This window comes from Mastigoproctus giganteus, chromosome 9, assembly GCF_048544385.1.
Source record: "Mastigoproctus giganteus isolate SK-2022 chromosome 9, ASM4854438v1, whole genome shotgun sequence".
NCBI classification, from domain to species: domain Eukaryota; kingdom Metazoa; phylum Arthropoda; class Arachnida; order Uropygi; family Thelyphonidae; genus Mastigoproctus; species Mastigoproctus giganteus.
Window position 1 is genome coordinate 142,712,088 of NC_143583.1, and position 20,614 is coordinate 142,732,701.

A 20,614-nucleotide genomic window follows, 5' to 3' on the forward strand; every position below is an offset into this window, starting at 1 on the left:
TTTCTTTGGGAAATTTGGAAAATTTGTAAATATGAAAACTTTGTACATAAATGCATTTAAATATTAATTTGTTCATATCTGACTTCAAAAAATTAAACCAGAATTTAAAAAAAAAAAATTGATGTTATTTTATTTATTTATTTATTGATGCAATATTATCTTCTACTTCTATTTATGTAACACTTGATTCAATTTCATCAACTTCTGAAGCACAAATTGGATAATGGCTAACAGCCATGGGCACTGGTTCTTCAGATTTCCAAAACTATTTATTTACTGCTATCTATTATTAGTTATAAACATGGATAAGAGATGGCAGCAGGTACTGGAAATTTTTCAAGATATACTTGTACAAAAATACATTATCTGAAACAACCTTGTAATATGTATAAATATATATACCACCCATGAAAAACATGTATACACACACGTGCGCACAAGCACACACACATCAAAGGGTGAATAAAATATTTACATAATAGAGATGAACCAGGCAACTGCATAGAGCACCCACACTCCATCCATACAGTCAAGCCAAGCAACTGCCTAGGGCACCTATTCATATAGACAAGCCAGGCAATTATCTAGGGCACCCTGTCCATATTGGTGAATTAGGCAGTCTTTTTAATTCTAATCCTTTTCAGGGGGATAAAAATGAAATCAATTCCATAATTCACCTAAGGCACCAGACGTTCATATCTAGTTTAGTGCTATCCCCGGATATAACCCTAGGTCCAATTTGAGACATCATGTACCCCTTGTGGTCAGTGTGAGATGTCACATAACCACTTCGGTTTCTGTGTTGTTGTTGTATTTGGGTTTTTTTGGCACAAGGGCCTCTTGGGCCATATTGTGCCTGTTCATGATTTGCTTGTCGCTATGATCACAGTTTATTATACAGATTTATGTGTTTCAAATAATTAAACAGTTCCTCGAAATTTGCTTCATTGCCAAGAATATGAAATAAGGTTAAGGGTTCCTGTAAGTTGGATAGGGAGCTCAAGCTTGATTTTCTGACTGTTGAATATTGGGGACATTCTATGAGAATGTGTTTTATTGTTAGTTGCGACTGACAAAAGAAACACTAAGGAGGATTCTCTCCCATAAGCAAATACAGGTGATTTGGATGCAAATGACCAATGCGGAGCCTTGCTAGAATCACTTCTTGTCGCCTGCTTCTCCTGAAACTAGATGTCCACAGTTGTGGCTCTTTTTTTATCTGCAGCAGTTTATTATTGATTTGAGTTTCCAAGATGAGACCATTGTTTCCTGCATGTTGTTTTAAAGATAGATTTGTAATCGGTGTAGGGAACTTTTAGTTGTCTGGAAGATTCAGAATCAGGATGTTTAGCAGCGTCATCTGCATGTTCATTACCTGGGATGACGACATGACCAGGGATCCAGCAGAAGGTAACCTTCTGATTGACTGTTTGATAGTAAAATAACTTAGATTGGATCTCTTTAAGAATGGAGTGAGAGGGAGAAAATGTAGATTGAATGGCAGTGATTGCGCTTAAGGAATCTGTATATATTAAAGATCCCTTGATATGGTAGTGGTTTATATTATCTAGAGCCAGTTTTATTGCAAATAATTTTGCAGTATAGATACTGCATTCAACAGAAAGAGAGACAGCTACTGAGAAGGTGGAAGAAACTGCTGCAGCACCTACTGCTGTATCTGTCTTGGAGCCATCAGTATAGATTTGTACTTTTTCTGAGTTTTCCAAGGAATGAAATTTACGAGCTATTGAAAATTTGTATTAACCAAGGAGTTCTTCCCCTATCTTAAAAATAAATTGTCACAGAGAGGTATGAATTCAGTCCAGGGAGGTTCAGGAGTACCAAGGTCTTGGAAAACATTCTGAAAATTAATGTTCCAACTGATCATGAGCTCTTATAGTCAAAGCCCTGCGAGGGGGGCAATTTTCATCAGGTTTATTATGATATAGCATGGTGTATTGAGGGTCAAACAAGTGCTGCCAGCTAGGATGTGATGGAATACTCTTAATCTTTAGTGCATAGTTACACAATAAGGATTTTCTCCTTAGATGCAGTGGAGGTTCATTTGACTCAATATACAGGCTGTGGACTGGAAATGTTCTGAAGGCTCCCACAGCTATCCTAAGGGCACTATGCTGTATGGTGTTCAGAAGTAATAGCAAACTTTTCCTAATGGAGTCATAGACAGGTGACCCATAATCTAGGCGTGATCTTATTAAAGCTCTATAGAGATGAAGGAGAGAGCTTCTGTCAGCACCCCAGGACATAGCAGAGACAGCTCTTAGGATGTTCAGTTTTTTAAGACATATAGTTCGAAGGTAAGATATATGGGAAGCAAAGTTAAGTTTTGTATCGAAAAATAATCCCAACAGACGAAAATTGTTGGTGATAGGAATCAGGCTGTTTTTGAAAAATATTTCTGGATCCGGATGTAGTTTGCGTTTTTTTATCAAAAATGAATTGCAGTTGATTTTTTTTCTTTTAAAGAATAACCAATCCGTAGTGTCCATGATTCTATTTTAGATATGGAAATTTGAAGTTGTCTTTCAATGGTGTTCATAGTTTGGGATTGACAAGAAATAATAAGGTCATCAGCAAACATGTACAATTCTACTGTATTTAGTACTTTCCGTGACATATTTGTAATTTTTACTGCAAATAATATTGGACTGAGAATGGACCCCTGCGGTACACCCTCCTCTTGTTCAAATGATTTGGATAAATTGTTCATATACCTTACCTGAAACGTTCTGTTGTGTAGAAAGTTTTGAATAAATTGAGGCAAATGACTTCTCAAGCTGAAAGAATGGAGATCTTTAAGTAAGCCATATCGCCAGGTAGTATCGAAGGGCTTTCTCAATATCGAGATTAATCATGACTAGATGTTCTCTCCTTATGAAGGCATTACGAATGTTTGCCTCTGCTTTTTTCATCACATTTAGCATTGACCAGTTCTTTCGAAATCCATACTGGGTGCTGTTTAGTAAGTTGTTTGCTTCCAGGAACCACGTTAGCCACCTGTGAACCATTTTTTCCAAGACTTTTCCTAAACAACTAGTCGGTGAAATCGGCCTGCAGTTATGGGGAAAAAGGTATGATCCTTTCCTGGCTTCGGGAAGGCTAGAACAATTGAGTGATGCCAGGAGAGTGGGTAGGTATTTTCTAAGAAAATACGGTTGTAATATTTTAACAATGTTCTTTTTTGCCCTGTTGTCAAGTTGTTTTAACATTATATAATAGACCCCCATCTGGCCCAGCAGCACTACTGGTTGTTTTACTGAGTGCCCCTAAAAATTCTGTTAATGTGAATGGCTGGTTGTATGGCTGTGAAACTGCCGTAGAAAAATTTATCTTATGCTGTTCTGCAGGTTTTTTAATTCGTTGAAAGGTTGGGTTATAGGTGGATATTGCTGATATGCTGGCAAATGATTCCGATAAGGCATTTGCTATTTCTCACGGTGATGACAACTCTTTCCCGTTCCAATTTAGTATTGTAGATGAGGACTGAACATATTTGCCATTGAGCATTTGAATTTTCCTCCAGATGATTCTGCTGTCCGTGTCTTTATTTATACTTGAGGAAAAGCTAATCCAGACATCTTTCTTTGCTTTTCTTCTTATTTGGCAAAACTTTTCTTCCAGTCTTTTGAAGTTAATTAGGTTACTAATTGTGGGGAATTTACGAAATAAATTCCAAGATTATTTTTTTCCTGTTTGGCATGCGTACAATCTTGGTTCCACTAGTAGTTACTGTGTTTCCGTTTCCCCGGAAAAGATTTTGATATTGCAATGGTAGCAGCTAGTAATATTTGACTAGTAATGTGTTCTGTGACATTTTCTATGGTGTGAGATTGTATTATTTTATCATCTAACTGAACATGAGAGGCATATTCACTCCAGTGTGCCCTATGGAATTTCCAAATGGAGCGACGTAGTGAAGTGGAGTTTCCTCATGTTTGGAGTTTGCAGAGTATTGGCAGGTGATCACTGTTCAGTGGGTTTTCAAGAACAGACCACTCCATAATAGTATATATGGAGGGAGAACAGATTGAGAGATCTATTGCACTCATGGAAAATGAATGTAGGTTGGCTCGCCAGTGTTTAAAAGGATGAGTTGATAAGCATCAAGAAAGGATTCTATTAGTTTACCTCTCTTGTCAATTGTTGGAGATCCCCACAGCGAATGATGTGCATTGAAGTCTCTGAGCAAGCAGAACGGAGATGGTAGCTGGTCTATTAGATTTTCTAGGAGATTTTCTGAAGAGAATGAGAAATTAGGAGGGATATATATTGACGCTATTGTAAGAGTGATACCAATTGCAATAGGCACTGCCACTGCTTCGAAAGTAGTCTGAAGAGCAATATGTTTCGATGGAACGTTGTTTCTCACAAGAATTGCCACTCCTCCACGGGTTGGCGAGTCTATACTCCTATTTCATCTGAAGATGGTATAATTTCTAATGGTGGGAAATAGTCGTGCATTTAAGGTTTCCTGTAGGGATATGCCTACTAGATCATACCGGTCAATGAGATCATGTAAATCATGTTTTGTATTGTGAAAGCTTCTACAATTCCATTGGAAGAATCTTTCCATTAAGTGGTTTTGTTGTTTATTTTTGTTTCTGACTGCTTTTCAGTTGAAATTTGCTTGCATTGATCCAATTTCGCTTTCTCTTTCTCTGGAAAGGACATGTGATGTCCATCTCATCGGTTGCATGAAGTTCTAATATACCATCATCTGATTCGTTGCATTGGTCAACATCCATTCTCATTGAAATTGGTGGGTTCAGTACCTTAGTTTCTGCCACTTTTGGTTTTGCTGTTTGAGGCAAGTTGGCTGGAATGGTAATTGGGGTGTTACTGGCTTGTTCAGCTTTTTGTTGTGAAGGACACTGTTTGGAAGCAGAGAGCAAGGAACATGCCTAATCAGCGATGGATATATTTGGAGGAACTGTAACATCTGTTTGGATACCTACTACTGAAATTGTTTAGCAGCAGTGGCATATGTACACTTTGGTTCTGTTTTGAGTATTTGTCTTATCGCCTCTGTGTATGTGACTTTATATTTTTGAATTTTTTTCCCTTGTTTCCATAATTCGCATATTTTGGAAAAAGCCGGGTGATTACCTTTACAGTTTGGGAAATGAGAAGTAGCAGTGCATTCAGATTGGTTTTGATCCTTTGATCCAGAATTAGGGCATACTGCCTCACCTCTATATGCAGTTTGGGAGTGTCCATATATTTGGCACTTATAGCACCTGATTGGATTCGGGATGTAAGGATGGACACGGCAATGAAGATAGCCTGCTCTAACAGATGTTGGTAGGATAGGAGAGCTAAAAGTGAGGATTACACTCCTTGTGGGAACAAGAGTACCATCTTTCAGAGTCAGGATTCCCCTTGCTTGGATTACGTTTTGTTCACGAAGCTCTTGGACTATTTCCTCCTCTGATGCATTTAATAAGTCCCATTCTGCAATTACTCCCTTCGAGGAGTTTAGTGTGGCATGGGGAGTAACCTTTATTGGTTGTTCACCAAAGCTAGTCAGCTTTAATAACTTTGCAGAATGTTGAGATTTAATGGTCTCTACCAGAATCCCCACACTGAAGTCGCCTTACCTTTTTCGGTGAACCTGCAACAGACTCAATACATTTCTGAATAAAGAATGGTGATAACTTACTCAGAGACTGGTCTGAGAGAGAGAGAGAGAGAGAGAGAGAGAGAGAGAGAGAGAGAGAGAGAGAGAGAGAGAGAGAGAGAGAGTGGAGAATGAGGAATGATGGTATCTCCTCTTGAGAGGTTGTTCTCAGTCTCTTGGGTTGAGAGAAGTCATTTTCATTGTCATTTTTGTCTAGTCTTGAGCTCAATGACTCTAAAGGTGGATACATATTATTATCCATCTTTGCTCCTTTCAGCCCTGGGAGAGTGGATTTCTTCTACCAGGTTACCGGCCCTGCCACAGGGAAGCAGAAGCAGTGCTGCTAGAGTGACCAAGCGGTATAAAAGTTAGTCCGTTAATTTAAAGGAAAAAAGAAAAAAGGTGTTTTTCCTTTCTGAAACTTGCTAAAGATTTGTAAGACTAAGTTGCCTATTAATTAATGGAAAGTAAGAAAACTTTTATAACTGAAACAGAACTATATCTGAGAGAAAAATCACTCAGAAAATCGCTTTATCACTATAACGCTTGGCACCCGGGGCCTCGGTTTCTGTGTCTCACCACTTTAGTGCCAGGCACAGAACAGAAAAAACGTATTGGTAAATCAAAATATTCTGGCAGCAAGTTATGAAGTAAACAGACTAAACAGCAATGTAACTGCTAGCTGGTTTCTAACAGTCACACCAATGAGTCAAAGCACTGGTACTTTGAGTCACTGCATAGGTGCCAGCATACATGCTAGACCTTCAATGCCAATGATATTTGTGATATAAATAAATTTGCTTAGCTGCTACTTGCAGCAGCTAAGATAATTCACTGATATTTTATTTTATATAACTGTTAAATATATATTTACTGTTGTCATTTTTCATGTACCCCTCTCCCTAAGGGTCCATAAATCCCAAATTGGAAACTGCTGCTCTAAGAAACAGTGGTTTGTCTATGTTTTCTGGAATAACTGGAAATAACTATGCTATCATGTTTAGAAGTATAGGTAATTTCATTGATTTAATCATATAAAATATGTCATTAATTAATAAAGTCACTAAAGAAGAGAAAGGAAAATTTTATTGAAATGGATTATCATTATTAATTATTAAAAATTATTATAATTGTAAAGTAAATAATAAATTAACCAATTTCAAAGCAGCAAAATTTCATGCCTGACTTGCTAATGAATGCCTGCATTACTAACATGTTGTTTAGAGAGCATATCAGTTATGCAACTTTGTATTGCACTAATTTGTATAATACTCTAAGGAAAAAAATATTAACTTATAAATAGTGGACATAGTGTTATTGTTATGCGGTTCCCATGGTTTCCCCACAAATCCGTGTTAAGTACTCTGTTAACATTGCAAAGCCAGTCAGTGTGGGTTGTGTGAGTAGTGTGTTGTTTGACTGGCCTCTTTGTTACTGGGAGGGGCAATCACAAGGAAGAAGCCTCCCAGCATCCGCCCACTGGCACAAGGAGCCAGACCAGGGAGTTAAAACACATATGATGAGCCATCCACACTCCTGCAGGAGCGAGAGTGGGGAGGGCCAAGGAAAGAGCAGAGAAGAGACAGGAAAGTGGAAGAAGTGGGGTAGGACAGAGTGTAGGCATCCCCCCAGGCGAGGAGCAGCAGGAAAAGTGCTAGGTGCAGTTGTGGGAGTCCTGGAAAAGGACTGTGGGTAGGGAGAAGAGAACAGGTAAAGTTCAAATTAAAGAGTCCGGGATCGTCACAATGGAGAATCACAGAGTGGCGTTGACAGAGCTGGCCGCAATTTGCAGTTTCATGTCTGGAAGTTTCCGGTGCTGGGTATCAGTTGCTGTCTAGAGGAGGTTATCCAGGAGTAGTGTTAGGGAGTTGCAGGTGATGCCAGCGACGATGAATGACCCTTTGGCATAACTGGTCAGTGCACGGACAGCAACGTTAGATTCCAATAACCTGGCCAGAGTGATGTAGTGTGGCGGTCTATAAGTAGTTGCGTTCTTAGGTCTAAGTATACATTGCATAAGTGCATCACGTGGTCCCAGTCTTCAGGTTCTCCGCAGGTACAGAGGGCATCCTCGACTAGGCTGAACTCTAGAAGGCATCTCTTGAAGGACCATGACCAGTTAATAGGAAGTAAGCATAGACATCAGGGAAGAACAAGTGGAATGTTGTTTGTTGATGTAGGTTATATCAGGAAGGAAAAGTTTAGTAGTTGCACCAGTTGTGGAGTTATTCCAGCGGGTTTGCCATAGGTTTATCAATTCTAGTCACACAAGTTTATGTTCCTGTTTGATATCAGTATCGGTACAGGTTTGAATAGCGAGAAATTATTCTTCTTAATAGCTTCCTTATTCTTCTTAATAGCATAAGAGAGTCCGATAAAAGTGACGTGGAGGTCCAAGGGGAGACAGCCTGTTAGTATCTGTAGGGCGGCAGTTGATATCGTTCTACATGTGAGGGTAATTTGTAGTACCATAAGTTGCTGAATTTGCTGAATTTGACGTGCATGCGCTATAGTCATTCAGTGGTACCATACTGCAGCTCCATATGTCACAATGGTATGAATACTGCTGAATATAGAAGGCATTGAGTTGGTCCTTTAAGACTCCAGTCCTTGTGGGTAAAGCGTGCTAACATGGTGGTGTAATTTTTTTATCTTTTCTTTGATAGCTTGGATATGGGGGATGAAAGTTCTATCGTCCAAAATTACTCCTAGGTACTTCACCAATCGTAGTTTTTCAGTGGGCGGTAATTAAAACATATGGTAGGAAGTCTGGAGAAGTCCGGTTTGCCTTTCAATAGGAGGGTTTTGCTCTTCTTAGTGGAGACAGAGTTTATTTTTCGTGGCCCATATGGACAGAGCAGAGAGAACAATTGCAGCCTGGGTTTTTATGGTGGCATGGGTGGGCCCTCGATGATGATAACCATGTCGTCGGCATAAGAAAGCTTAGTAGTGTGTGGGTGATCCCTCAGGAGCCAGTCATCGAGTATAATATTCCATACAGCTGGCCCCAGGACGGAGCCCTGGGGACAGCCTCGGGTTAGATGTCAGGTGACGCAGTGATATTTTGTTTTGATGCTGACCTTGCGGTTAAAGAAGTAGCTTTTGAGGCAGTGGTAGAAATTCCAGGTACAGTTAGAGACTCTGACCCTCTGAAGAACGCCCGGCCACCACACTGTTCAAAAGCTCCTTTGAAGTCAATGAAGATTTCCAATACATAAGTTGCATCTGACTGTTCTGCCACTTTGAGGGTTTTGGATAGAGCATCAATTGTGGAGCACCCTTGTTTGAATCCAAATTGAAGTGAGGATGCCAAATCATTGGCTTCATATCGCAGTCTCTCAAAAACCTTGCCGAGAATGGGAAGCAGTGCAATCGGGCGGTATGCCTTGGAGGTACCTGTGGGATCCTTAGGTAAGAGCCTCAGGTTAGCATGCTTCCAACATGATGGAAAGTTGCCCTCAACTCAGACAGGTGTTGAAGAGCTGAAGAAGTACCACTGGAACTATGGCCCAGAGACATTGCACAGTCTCGCCTTCAATAAAATCCAGACCAGGAGCCTTACCTTTTTTGATTTTTTTAATTGCTGCATCAACTTCCTCCTCTGTGAATGGTTCCTCCATGATGTCTGGCTGGAAGCTGGAATTTTTTGCTGCAATCTTCCTGTGGATGTCAGTGTCAGAGTTGGTGTTGTCCTGATATATTAGTTCATCCAGAATCCGGTTGATTGTATCTTCCCAGTGTGTAGTCTCAGATGAGTCATCAGAGCGGACAGAGTTTATGACATCTGTGGATCTCAGCTTATTCCTCACGAGTTTGTGGACTAAACCCCACGGATTCTGGTTCCCCTCAGTCTTGACAAGGGAACGGCAGGAACTCTGCTTGGCATGGTAAATTTTGTTAGTATATTCATGGTGGACTGCTTTTAATCGGTCTCTATACCATTCTACAATGTGAGCAGGTTCAGTCCTTCGCTTGCATTGGTACTCTTTGCGAGCATGCTTCAGAGAATTGTGCAGGTTAGTGAGTTCCTGCAACCACCATGGTACAGATCTTGGGTTCCTGGAATATTTTTTCATGGAAGCCTCGGAAGCTTTGAGAAGCAGACTCTGAACAAAGTCTGTTTTCAGCACATTGTTCATTGATTGGTAAGAGTTGGCAGCTGGGTCCTGAAGAATATCTTGAATTACATTGTCAAACCGGTCCCAGTTCGCTGTTTTAGTAGAGAATCTTGCAATATATTGGATAGACACTTGTCTGTATATTGGATACACACTGCTGCTCTTGCCCACCTGGCTACGGAGGCACCAAGGTTATTTAAGCAAAAAAAAAAAAAAAAAAAATCACAGCAAACTATCACATCCTAAACATTTTTCAGCATAAAGTTAACCAAAAGCAACAATAAACAATAAAACTGGCAGTAAAGCTTTCTATTTTTTTTTCTTTATTTTTGCAATAGCTAGCCAATGTCACATTTCTGGTTTAAAATTGAGAAAGTTATAACGTAGCTTACTACAAATTTTCATTACACATTGTATACATAATAACAGATGGGACAGTAATCAAACAGTATGTGTCTGAATGTTGAGAGCCAAGGGTCAATGAATTTTGTGTATTCATGGCCACTTGGGTTATTTAGAAATACCAAAGCAGAAATATGGAAACAAAAAGGAAATGAAGACATATCACTAAAGTAAAGAATAATATCCAGTTTTAGAATGCCTAAAAGTCTATATCTTTATATCTTTTCAGTAAACAATATGTACAGTAGAGTCAATGCATCAGTATTAGTATAATTATTTGCCATATAGTGCGAGAAAGCACTGACCAAAAAAAAGTAGATAAGAAAATACAAATTATGCACTTCCCTCCTCACATAGGTAACTATCCAGTTGACCTTTGAATTTCTTCAAACTGTCAGCATCAACTACCTGTGGAGGCAACTTGTTCCAGTAATCAACAACCTGCAGGCTAAAAGAGAACTTCCCACAATCTCATCTAAAACTCTTCCCCTATAATTCGAATTTATTGCCCCTGGTTATGGAATTCTTTATAACATGAAAATTCTACCTTCATTTGTTTTACTAACCCCTCTCAGAGCCTGATAAAATTCAATCAGGTCCCCTCTAAAGTGACTGGTTACCGAGCTTTACAGCTCACATAATCAGTCTTACCTCATATGGTCACCCTTTTGCTGATCTAACCATCTGAGTTGCCTGTCTTACTCTTTCAAGAAGCTCAATATCTTTTTTCAGATTAAATCTCCATCATTTTGTATCAGTGCTTTGGCACAAATATCGTAGCACGTAATGAGTAGTGCAGAGGAATAGTTGGGTTTTAATTGTAATAAATAAGCAGCTCGAAAAGGGTATGTGTGGTATGGGTGTTTATTGGCGCATTAGCTACTATGGCTATAGTACGCCTATTTGTAGTTATATCAAAAGAACAAAAGCCGAGAATTAGGGTTGAATTTGAAAGTGTCTGCAATTCTGCCCAGACACGATAGGAGGGAGTATATGATGAGAGCCTTGTCGATCAATTCGGCCCTGGAAAGATTGTGCAAGGCTCAAGGGGTAGAATTTTTTTCAGCCTGGACTGTACTTGTTAACAGGAGAGATTGCTTCTACAGGGATGGGATACACTTAAATAGAAAGGGTGCAAGAATATTTGCTGATGCTATCGAGGCAGTGTTAGGTGGGTCGGAAAACTGCTAGCTTGGGGGGAGACAAAGACCAATAGATTGACAGTAGCCACTGGCAGAGGTGAAAGAGATTCTTGCACTGCTTCTATTAGAATGAGCAGAAGCCTGAAAAACAAGATGCATGGTATTTCAGAGACTGCTGGGAGCCATTGCGGTACAAGTAAACATATGGGTTGTGTTAGGGTAGCTAAGAATAGAAACAGGTGCATGTATACTTGCGTGTACACCAATGCTAGAAGTTTAGTAAATAAATTTGATGAATTTGAGGTATTGCTCAAAACATCAAAGGCAGATATTGTTGGGATATCAGAGACGTGGTGTCACACAGATATAAGGGATGCAGAACTGGAATTTGGGGAGTACAACGTCTACAGAAAGGATAGACAGGATAGGAAGGGGGGAGGGGTTATGCTATTAGTTAAGAAACACATAAAAACCAAGGAAGTGAAGCCAGTCGACATCGCCGGACAGTGCAGTGTTGAGTCAGTTTGGTGTGACATAAGCATTGGGAGATCAAAATTGAGAGTAGGAGTGTGCTATAGGCCTAATGACTCTGATGAGTATAATAAGGAACTGTACAGGGAAATAGAGTGGGCTAGTAAATCAGAGAGTCTTATAATGGGAGATTTTAATTTCCCAGATATTGACTGGAATTTGGGGGCTGGTTACTCACACACTAGCAGGGCTTTTGTGGATTTATTGGATGATTGTTTTCTACATCAGCATGTTCAGGAGGCAACTAGAGGGAGTAATACTCTTGATTTGATTATCAGCAGTGATTCTTCATGCATTAAGAATCTGCAGATAAATGAACCACTAGGTGGTAGTGATCACAGTGTGCTGAAGTGGGATTTACTGAAAGAGGTAACTACCATTAGGGGTAAAGGGAAGGGTTATTGCTTCCGTAAAGGCGACTACGATGGACTGAGACAGTATTTAAATTCTATACAGTGGGACCAACTGATGATGTTACCAACAGCAAATTCAAAATGGGAAGCATTCAAAGAACGTATCTTGGAAGCTACTAGGCTTTACATACCAACTAAGAAATATTGTTCAAGGTTTAGGCCAAAATGGATGTCAGATGAACTAATGAGGCATATGGCAGAGAAGAAAAATGCATGGGATACTTACAAATTAACACATGACACAGAAGCCTATGATAGATACAAGTTGATATGCAACCAAGTTACAAAGGAGGTTAGGCAGGCGAAGGCAGATTACGAGAAATCCTTGGCAAGGGATGCAAAGAAAAACAGCAAAGAGTTCTTTACTTATGTAAACTCTAGAAGGAAGGGGATGAATCAGATTGGTCCACTTGATATTGATGGGTCAACTGTTGATGATCCTGCTCAGGTAGCTAACAAACTAAATGAATATTTTGCATCGACATTCACACATGAGGAGTTATTCAGCAAGGGGAATGCCAGAGGTGTATTCAACTCTAGCAGTAAGCTACAGAATCTTGAAATAACTGGGAGTAAAGTGGAGGAGAAACTGTTGAAGATAAACACAAGAAAAGCACCCGGGGTGGATGGGATCTATCCAGTTATATTAAAGGAGGCAGCAAGGGAAGTAAGCAAACCCTTAGCCATAATTATGAGAGCTTCCTTGGACTCAGGGGAGGTACCCATAGACTGGAAATGTGCAAATGTGACCCCAATTCACAAAGGAGGATCAAAGGCTGACACAAGTAACTATAGACCTGTGAGCTTAACTTCTGTTCCAGGAAAATTAATGGAGGCACTGGTTAAAGAAGCACTGCAGGATCATTTAGACAAGACTTCAGTTATAGCTCAGACACAGCATGGTTTTGTTAAGGGGAAGTCTTGCCTGACCAACTTGATTGGATACTATGATGCAGTCACAAAAGAACTGGATGCAGGTAATAACTTTGATATTATATACTTGGATCTTAGAAAGGCTTTTGATACTGTTGCACATGGAAGACTGCTACACAAATTGGAGCAGTGTGACATTGGAGGCAAATTGCTGCTATGGATAAAGGGGTGGTTGAGTGGGAGAAGACAGAGAGTGGTAATCAATGGACACTGCTCATCGTGGACTAATGTTATTAGTGGAGTCCCTCAGGGCTCAGTGTTGGGTCCATTATTGTTTTCTGTATTTATAAATGATATTGATGATGGTATATCAAGCTTAATGTCCAAGTTTGCAGATGATACAAAGGTTGGCAGGGTTGTCAAGGACACTACTGACACTACACTGCTGCAACAGGATCTGGAAAGGTTGAGCAGATGGGCTGAGAGGTGGCAAATGAAGTTTAACATTGACAAATGTAAAGTACTACATATGGGAAACAGCAACCCCAGAGCAACGTATCAACTCTGTGGTACTACACTGACAGTGGTAGAGAATGAAAGGGACTTGGGGGTGATTGTGCAGGCAGATATGAAGTTCTCTGAGCAGTGCAGACGGGCTGCAAGAGTAGCTCATGGAGTATTGTCAATGATATACAGGAATTTTTCCAGCAGGGATAAGGAGGTGATTATTCCATTGTACAAGGCAATGGTCAGGCCACACCTAGAGTACTGTATACAGGTCTGGAGGCCTCATTTCAAGAAGGATGTAGAGCTGCTGGAACGAGTACAGAGAAGGGCAACAAGATTAGTGAATGGAACAAAGGGGTGCTCTTACGAAGAAAGGCTTAAGTTTTGCAAATTACAGTGTCTGGAGACTAGGCACCAGCGAGGTGATCTGATAGAGATGTATAAAGCCTTGAATGGTTTAAGCATGCTCAATGCTGATGGGATTCTTCCTCTAGCTCAGAAAAATCACCTGAGAGGGCATAAATTCAAATTGAGGAAAGACAGATGTAGGATAGATGTGCGGAAATTTGCCTTTAGCCAGCGGGTGGTTGGTTGGTGGAACAGACTTCCATCCCTTGTGGTGGAGGTTGATAGCCTAAATAAGTTTAAGGCTCAGCTGGACAGGTATTTTGAACGAACAGAGGGGTGAAGTGGAAGTGGTTTTTTTTTTTTTTTTTTTTTTTTTGGCTGATGCTGCATAAGCTTGCTTTTTTGCATCAAATGCCTCTACTAATGCTAATGCTAATCAGAAAATAATTAAGAACATAGCAATTCAAATTCATTTTAGTTCTGAAAGCTATTCATAAAAGATTATACACTCTAATTTGTTTCAGAAAGCAAAAAAGTTCCTTAATACTTGCCTCCTCTCCTATGATAAGATGTAGTGTCAACGGTCTTTGAAGATTATCCAGATTTTGAAGTATTGAAGTACGATGTAGTTGATAGTGTGGACAGTCAATCAAAATATGTTAGATGTTCAGAGCAGTGTGAACACTGAGGAGGATCATTGCCAGTGAGTAAATGGAGGTGAGTCAGATGGGTATGCCCTATTCTTATCCGTGCGAGTACCACTTCTTCTCGCCGAACTGTCGTGTATGAGTGCCATAATTTTGGGTCCTGTTTCAATTGAAAAGTTTGTTATTTGTTTCTTTATGCCATAGCTCTGTCCACTGTGCATGGTATGCCGTTTGAATTATGATATTATAATCAGATGCTGTAATAAACACAGAGGTTAAGTCTAAGGTTGATGGATTTTTAGCAGATATATCAGCTAGTTCATTTCTTTTTATGCCTGAATGTGCCGGAATCCAGCAAAACTTCACTAGTTGTTGGCGGTGATCAATTTGCAATAGCAAACTCCTGATTTTCATTAAAATACAGTGATTCATTTGAGAGGGATTCTGCATTGCTTTAATTGAGCTGAGAGAGTCAGTCTAAACTATATATTTTGCAGATGGGTGTAGAGTCAAATTTTCTAGAGCTAATTGTATTGCATACAGTTCTACTGAAAAGTTACTATACTCAGGTGGAAGAGAAGCTGATATGATAGCCGAGGGAAACACTGCTGCTGCTCCAACAGTTGAAGGAGATTTGGAACCATCCGTATATACCGGCAAGAAGTCAGCACAGCTTTGAAGATGGCTAGCATGGAGTTGTTGCACATTCAGGGTCGGTAGGCGATTCTTTCCCCATTGCAGAAAATAAGTATCACAAGTCAGTTGAGGAAAGGGGGGCTCGAAAAGGTTCTAATCACTTGTTGGGCATATATCTTTTTTGTATTTTGCTAAGGAATTTTTACTTTTTAGCAAGGATATAACTAATTTAATATTGCGATTGTTATGGTATAGCGTAACATATATCTCAAACTTGATAGCATAAGGTATAACGTACATCTAGATAGTGTAATACGTATCACTGAATTTAGGTATCTATTAGTTAAGTGTAGTATGGTCAATTAATCAATTAATTTATTGATTTTCATTGTTAATCAATTAAATTGTATTGAAGCAGAAATCATGCCCCAGAGTAGAGCAGCAAAACAATGAGCACAAAGTAGTGGGAGTGCAATGGCTGGGGGAGAACCGAAGGGGGAATTCTCCAATGCATCACAGCCTAAAAATATGTGTAACTTGTGTCCTGGAACAAGACATAATCCAGCTAAAGAGGATGTGTGTGTGTGTGTGTGTGTGTGTGTGTGTGTGTGTGTGTGTGTGTGTGTGTGTGTGTGTGTGTGTGTGTGTGTGTGTGTGCGCGTGCGCGCTAATTTCATAGAGTGTGAAGATATTAGGTACTGATTTAGCAGTCTGATGGGCATCTATGAGAGTTTTGAAGAGTAAGGCAGATGCCTCTGAAGGAATTAAAATGAGGGAACCCATCAAGCTCTCAGCTGTCCAACTCAATGCCAGAGCTCACTCTTGTGCATCGGACTAAACAGTAGCAATCTTCAAGGTAGAATGTGCTGGTCCCACAGGAACTAGTTATTGTCAGTGACTCTATTGTCACAGAAATGGAAAATATGTTGTGCAAGAAGGATAGATGGAATAGGACTAGGATATTCCTGCCAGAGGGCAAAAGTAAATGAAATTGTAGAGCAGATATCATCTTTTAAGGGCATAAAAAGTGACACTGTTGTACATGTTGGCACTAATGATATTAAAAATAAAAGATCTGAGAACTTACTTAACAAGAGCAAGGCAATGTTGGCAAAAATATGCAAGTTAGGATTGAATTTGAAAGTGTTTGCAATTCTGTCCAGACACAATAAGAGGGAGTATATGTTGAGAGCCTTGTCAAACAATTTGGCCATGGAGAGAATGTGAAAGGCTCATGGGGTAGAATTTTTCTTAGAGTGGACTGTGCTTTTTAACAGGAGAGACTGTTTTTACAGGGATGGGATACACTGAATAGAAGGGTTGCAAAAATATTTGCTGATGCTATCGAGACAGTGATAGGTGGGGCAGAAAACTGCTAGCTTGGGGAGGATGCACAGACTAATAGTTTAAGTAGAGCCACATTCAGAAGTGAAAGTGATTCTTGCATTGCTACTATTAGTACAAGCAGCAACCTGGAAAGCAAGGTGTCTGGGATTTCCCACAACCAGCTGGTTTATGCCAGCTCTGAGCACAGCCAAGATCACCTCTCACGATCTTTTGCGCGATCTCCTCTCCTGACTCTGTTTTTCTTTGTTGAAATGGAAATTATGTCATTTCCGTGTCACAAAATCTTGACAAATTGATTTTACTATGATTCGAAATTTAGTAGGTGCCGCCAAAGACCCTGCTGTGGGTCATCATGGAACAAATGAATACATGGGCTGTGTTAAGGTAACTAAGAGTAAGAACACGTGGATGTATACTTACATATATACTAATACTAGGGGCATTGTAAATAAATTAGATGAATTTGAAGTACTGATTAAGTCTTCAAATGCAGACATTATAGAAACAGAGGAATGCAGACATAAGTGATGCTGAATTTGAATATGGGGAATTCAATGTTAAGAAGAATATTAAATCTAAGGCAGACTGGGCCAGCAAATCAGAATATCTAATAATGGGAGATTTTTACTTTCCAGTTGTTGATGGAATTTATGAGTTTGTCACTCACACACTAGCAAGTCAAGATGACTGTTTTCTACACCAGCATGATAGAGAGACAAGAGGAAGCAATATTCTTGATCTGGTTATCAGCAGTGATTCTTCGTGCAAGTGTCTGACTCAGTAGGTCTAAGTAAAAGACCTACTGTGTGGCTGTAATCATAGTGTACTAATGTGGAATTTAATTAAAGACATAACTACCATCAAGGGTAAAGAGAAAGGCTTTTCCTTTCATGAGCATGACTACAGAGAACTCAGATAGTTTTTAAATTGTATGCAGCGGGACCAACTGATGATGCTACCAACAACAAATTCTAAATGTGAAGTAATCAAAGAAGCTACAACACTTTTCATACCAACAGTTCTCTGTTGGTATGAAAGTGTTGAAGGCTTAGACCTAAATGGATGTCAGATGAACTATTGAGATATGTGGTAGAGAAGAAAAGTGCATGGGATGCATATAAATTATCAGGCGATACAGAAGCCTATGGTAGATATAAATTAGTCTGTAATCAAGTCACAAAGGAGGTTGGGCAAGCTAAAGCAGATTACGAGAACTCTCTGGCAAAGAATGCAAAGATTTCTATACTTACAATAGAAGGAAGGGGTCACATTGGGCCACTTGTTGTTTATGGGTTAACTGTTGATGACCCTGCTCAGGTTGCAGACAAATTGAATAGATAATTTGCTGAAATCTACATTCATTCACACATGAGGAATTCTTTAGGATAGGAGATGCCAGAAGTTTATCAAACTAACAAGGAGCTAAATGACTTTGTGATAACTGAAAGGAAAGTGGAGGAGAAATTGTTGAGGATGGACATAAAATAGGTATTTAGGGCAGATAGAATCTATTCAGTTATATTAAGGGAGGCAGTGAAGATGAGATGATAAGAAAACCTCTTAGCCATAATTATGAGAGCATCCTTGGATTTAGAGAGGTCCCTATGGACCGGAGAAGTGCAAAAATATCCCCAATTCATAAAGAGGGATCAAAAGGCAACATGAATAATTACAGACCTGTTAGCTTAACGTCTGTTAAGCTAACAGGAAAAATAATGGATTCACTTGTCAAAGAAGTAATGCAGGCCCATTTGGACAGGCATACAATTATACTACCATCACAGCATGGACTTGTCAAGTTGAAGTGTTTTCTAACCAATCTAACAGGTTACTACGATGCAGTGACCAAGCAACTGGATGCAAATAATAATTCTGACATCATATATTTAGATTTTAGGCTTTATGGATAAAGGAATGGTTAAGCAGAAGAAAACAGAGAGTGGTTATCGATGGGCACTGCTCTTAATGGACTAATGTTATCAGTGGAGTTCCCCAGGATTCAGTGCTGGGTCCATTATTGTTTTCAATATTTATCAATGATATTGATGAAGGTATACCAGTCTTAATGTCTAAGTTTGCAGATGATACAAATGTTGCAGGGTGGTTAACGATAGTTATCTGCAACAAGATCTAGGAAAATTGGATCAATGGGCTAAGCAATGGCAGTTGAAGATTAATACTGACAAATGAAAGGTAATGCACATGGGTAGCAGTAACCCCAGAGTAATTTATCAACTGTATGGTAATACACTCAGAGTAGTGGATAATGAAAAAGACCTGGGGATAATTGTGCAGTCAGAGACGAAATTCTCCAAGCATTGCACATATGCTGCCAGGACAGCTCATGAGGTTTTGTCAATGATATACAGAAACTTTGCTAACATGGATAAAGAGGGGATTATCCCTCTGTATAAGCCATTTTGAGTACTGTATACAGGTCTGCAGGCCTCACTTTAGGAAGGATATAGGAAGGCTGGAATGGATGCAGAGAAGGGCAACAAAATTGGTGAAGGGAACAAAAGTGCGTTCTTATGTAGAAAGGCTTCAGTTCCGCAAATTGCAGCATCTTGAGACTAGGCAACTGGGTGGAGATCTGATTGAGGTGTTTAAAGCTTTGAATGAATTGAGTAAACTGAATGTTAATGGTATTCTTCCACTTGCTGAGACTATGCAAATGAGGGGGCATAAATTTACATTGAGGAAGAATAGTTGTAGGATAAATGAGGAAGTTTGCCTTAAGCCACAGGGTGGTTAATTGTTGGAACAGGCTTCCATCTGTTGTTGTGGAATTGGATGGGTTGAATAAATTTAAGGGAGAACTAGACAAATTCTTGGAGGATACAGATGGAAGAACCGTGTGTGTGTTTTTTTTTTGGCTGAGCTATATAAGCTTGCTTTCTTGCATCGTTTGACATTATTACTACTACTACTACTACTAATGCTATTTTACAACTGCTTCACACAATGGGATTAAGACCTCTTTATCTCTACAGGATACTGTTTGATAAATCATGAATAGGACACCATGAGCTTTCCTAGCCACCTGTTTACACTGCTCAGAGAACATTATATCTGCCCATATTGCAACTCTCAGATCCCTTTTTCCTCTACTGTTTTTAATTGAACTCCACCAAGAGCGTAAGTTATTTTTGGGTTGCTATTCCCCAAGTGTAAGACTTATACTTGAGGAATTTTTTGCTGCATTAAAACACAGCTGCCACTTTTCTGACCATTCTGGAAAGCTGTTCAAGTCTTTTCTGGTACTTTAACCAGAAAACAGTTGAATTCTGTAATAGCAATGTCTGGAAACTATGTAACGGAGAAGGGACCCAATTAAAGTTTTAAGGTTTTAAATGGTTGAATAAACTAAATGTTCATAGTATCCTTACTCTTTCTCTGACTGCACAGGAAGGAAAGTAAACTGAAAATGGATGGATGGTTGCAGAAGAGCTGTGTAAAAAATTGAACTAAGCCATCTGATCAACTGACTTATATCTAGGAAATAAACTCATACACCGACCATTGAACAAAATTTTACTCTAACTAAAATTTTTACAAATAGTATAAAAATAATGTAAAATCAAAAACAAATTATTTACAATAAACTAATGATTGTATATTGCGGAATACTAAAATTTGTAATAAAAGATCGTTTACAATAAAATAAGCTAAAATATAAAATTAAAAGCGCTAAAAACCTGGAGCTTTCGAGAGCGTCAGCTCTCTTCTTCAACAGTAATATGACTTCCTGCAACATCTCCTTAAATAGCAGGTTCACGGTACCTCCACACGTGGTATTTCTCCACGTGGTTCAATCGGCACATGGTCAAAACCGGAAGTGGAAATGTCTCGGGTACGTAGCAAAGAAAATCGTTCATCCGAACTTAATACAATTGTTTCAAAAATAGGATGAATACGCATGCCTCTATCTCTATTCATGGTATTCTTACTGGATGAACCAATCCATAAACCCTCGAGCCATTTACGCTCCCAGTATCCGTGTGCATGATCT

General features: G+C 39.4%; 1 protein-coding gene across 1 annotated transcript in view; it reads right to left on the minus strand.

The window, feature by feature from the left end:
- The window catches only part of pod1 (coronin), a 588,411-nt gene that overhangs the window by 204,284 nt on the left and 363,513 nt on the right, over positions 1-20,614 (minus strand). The window lies entirely within an intron of this gene.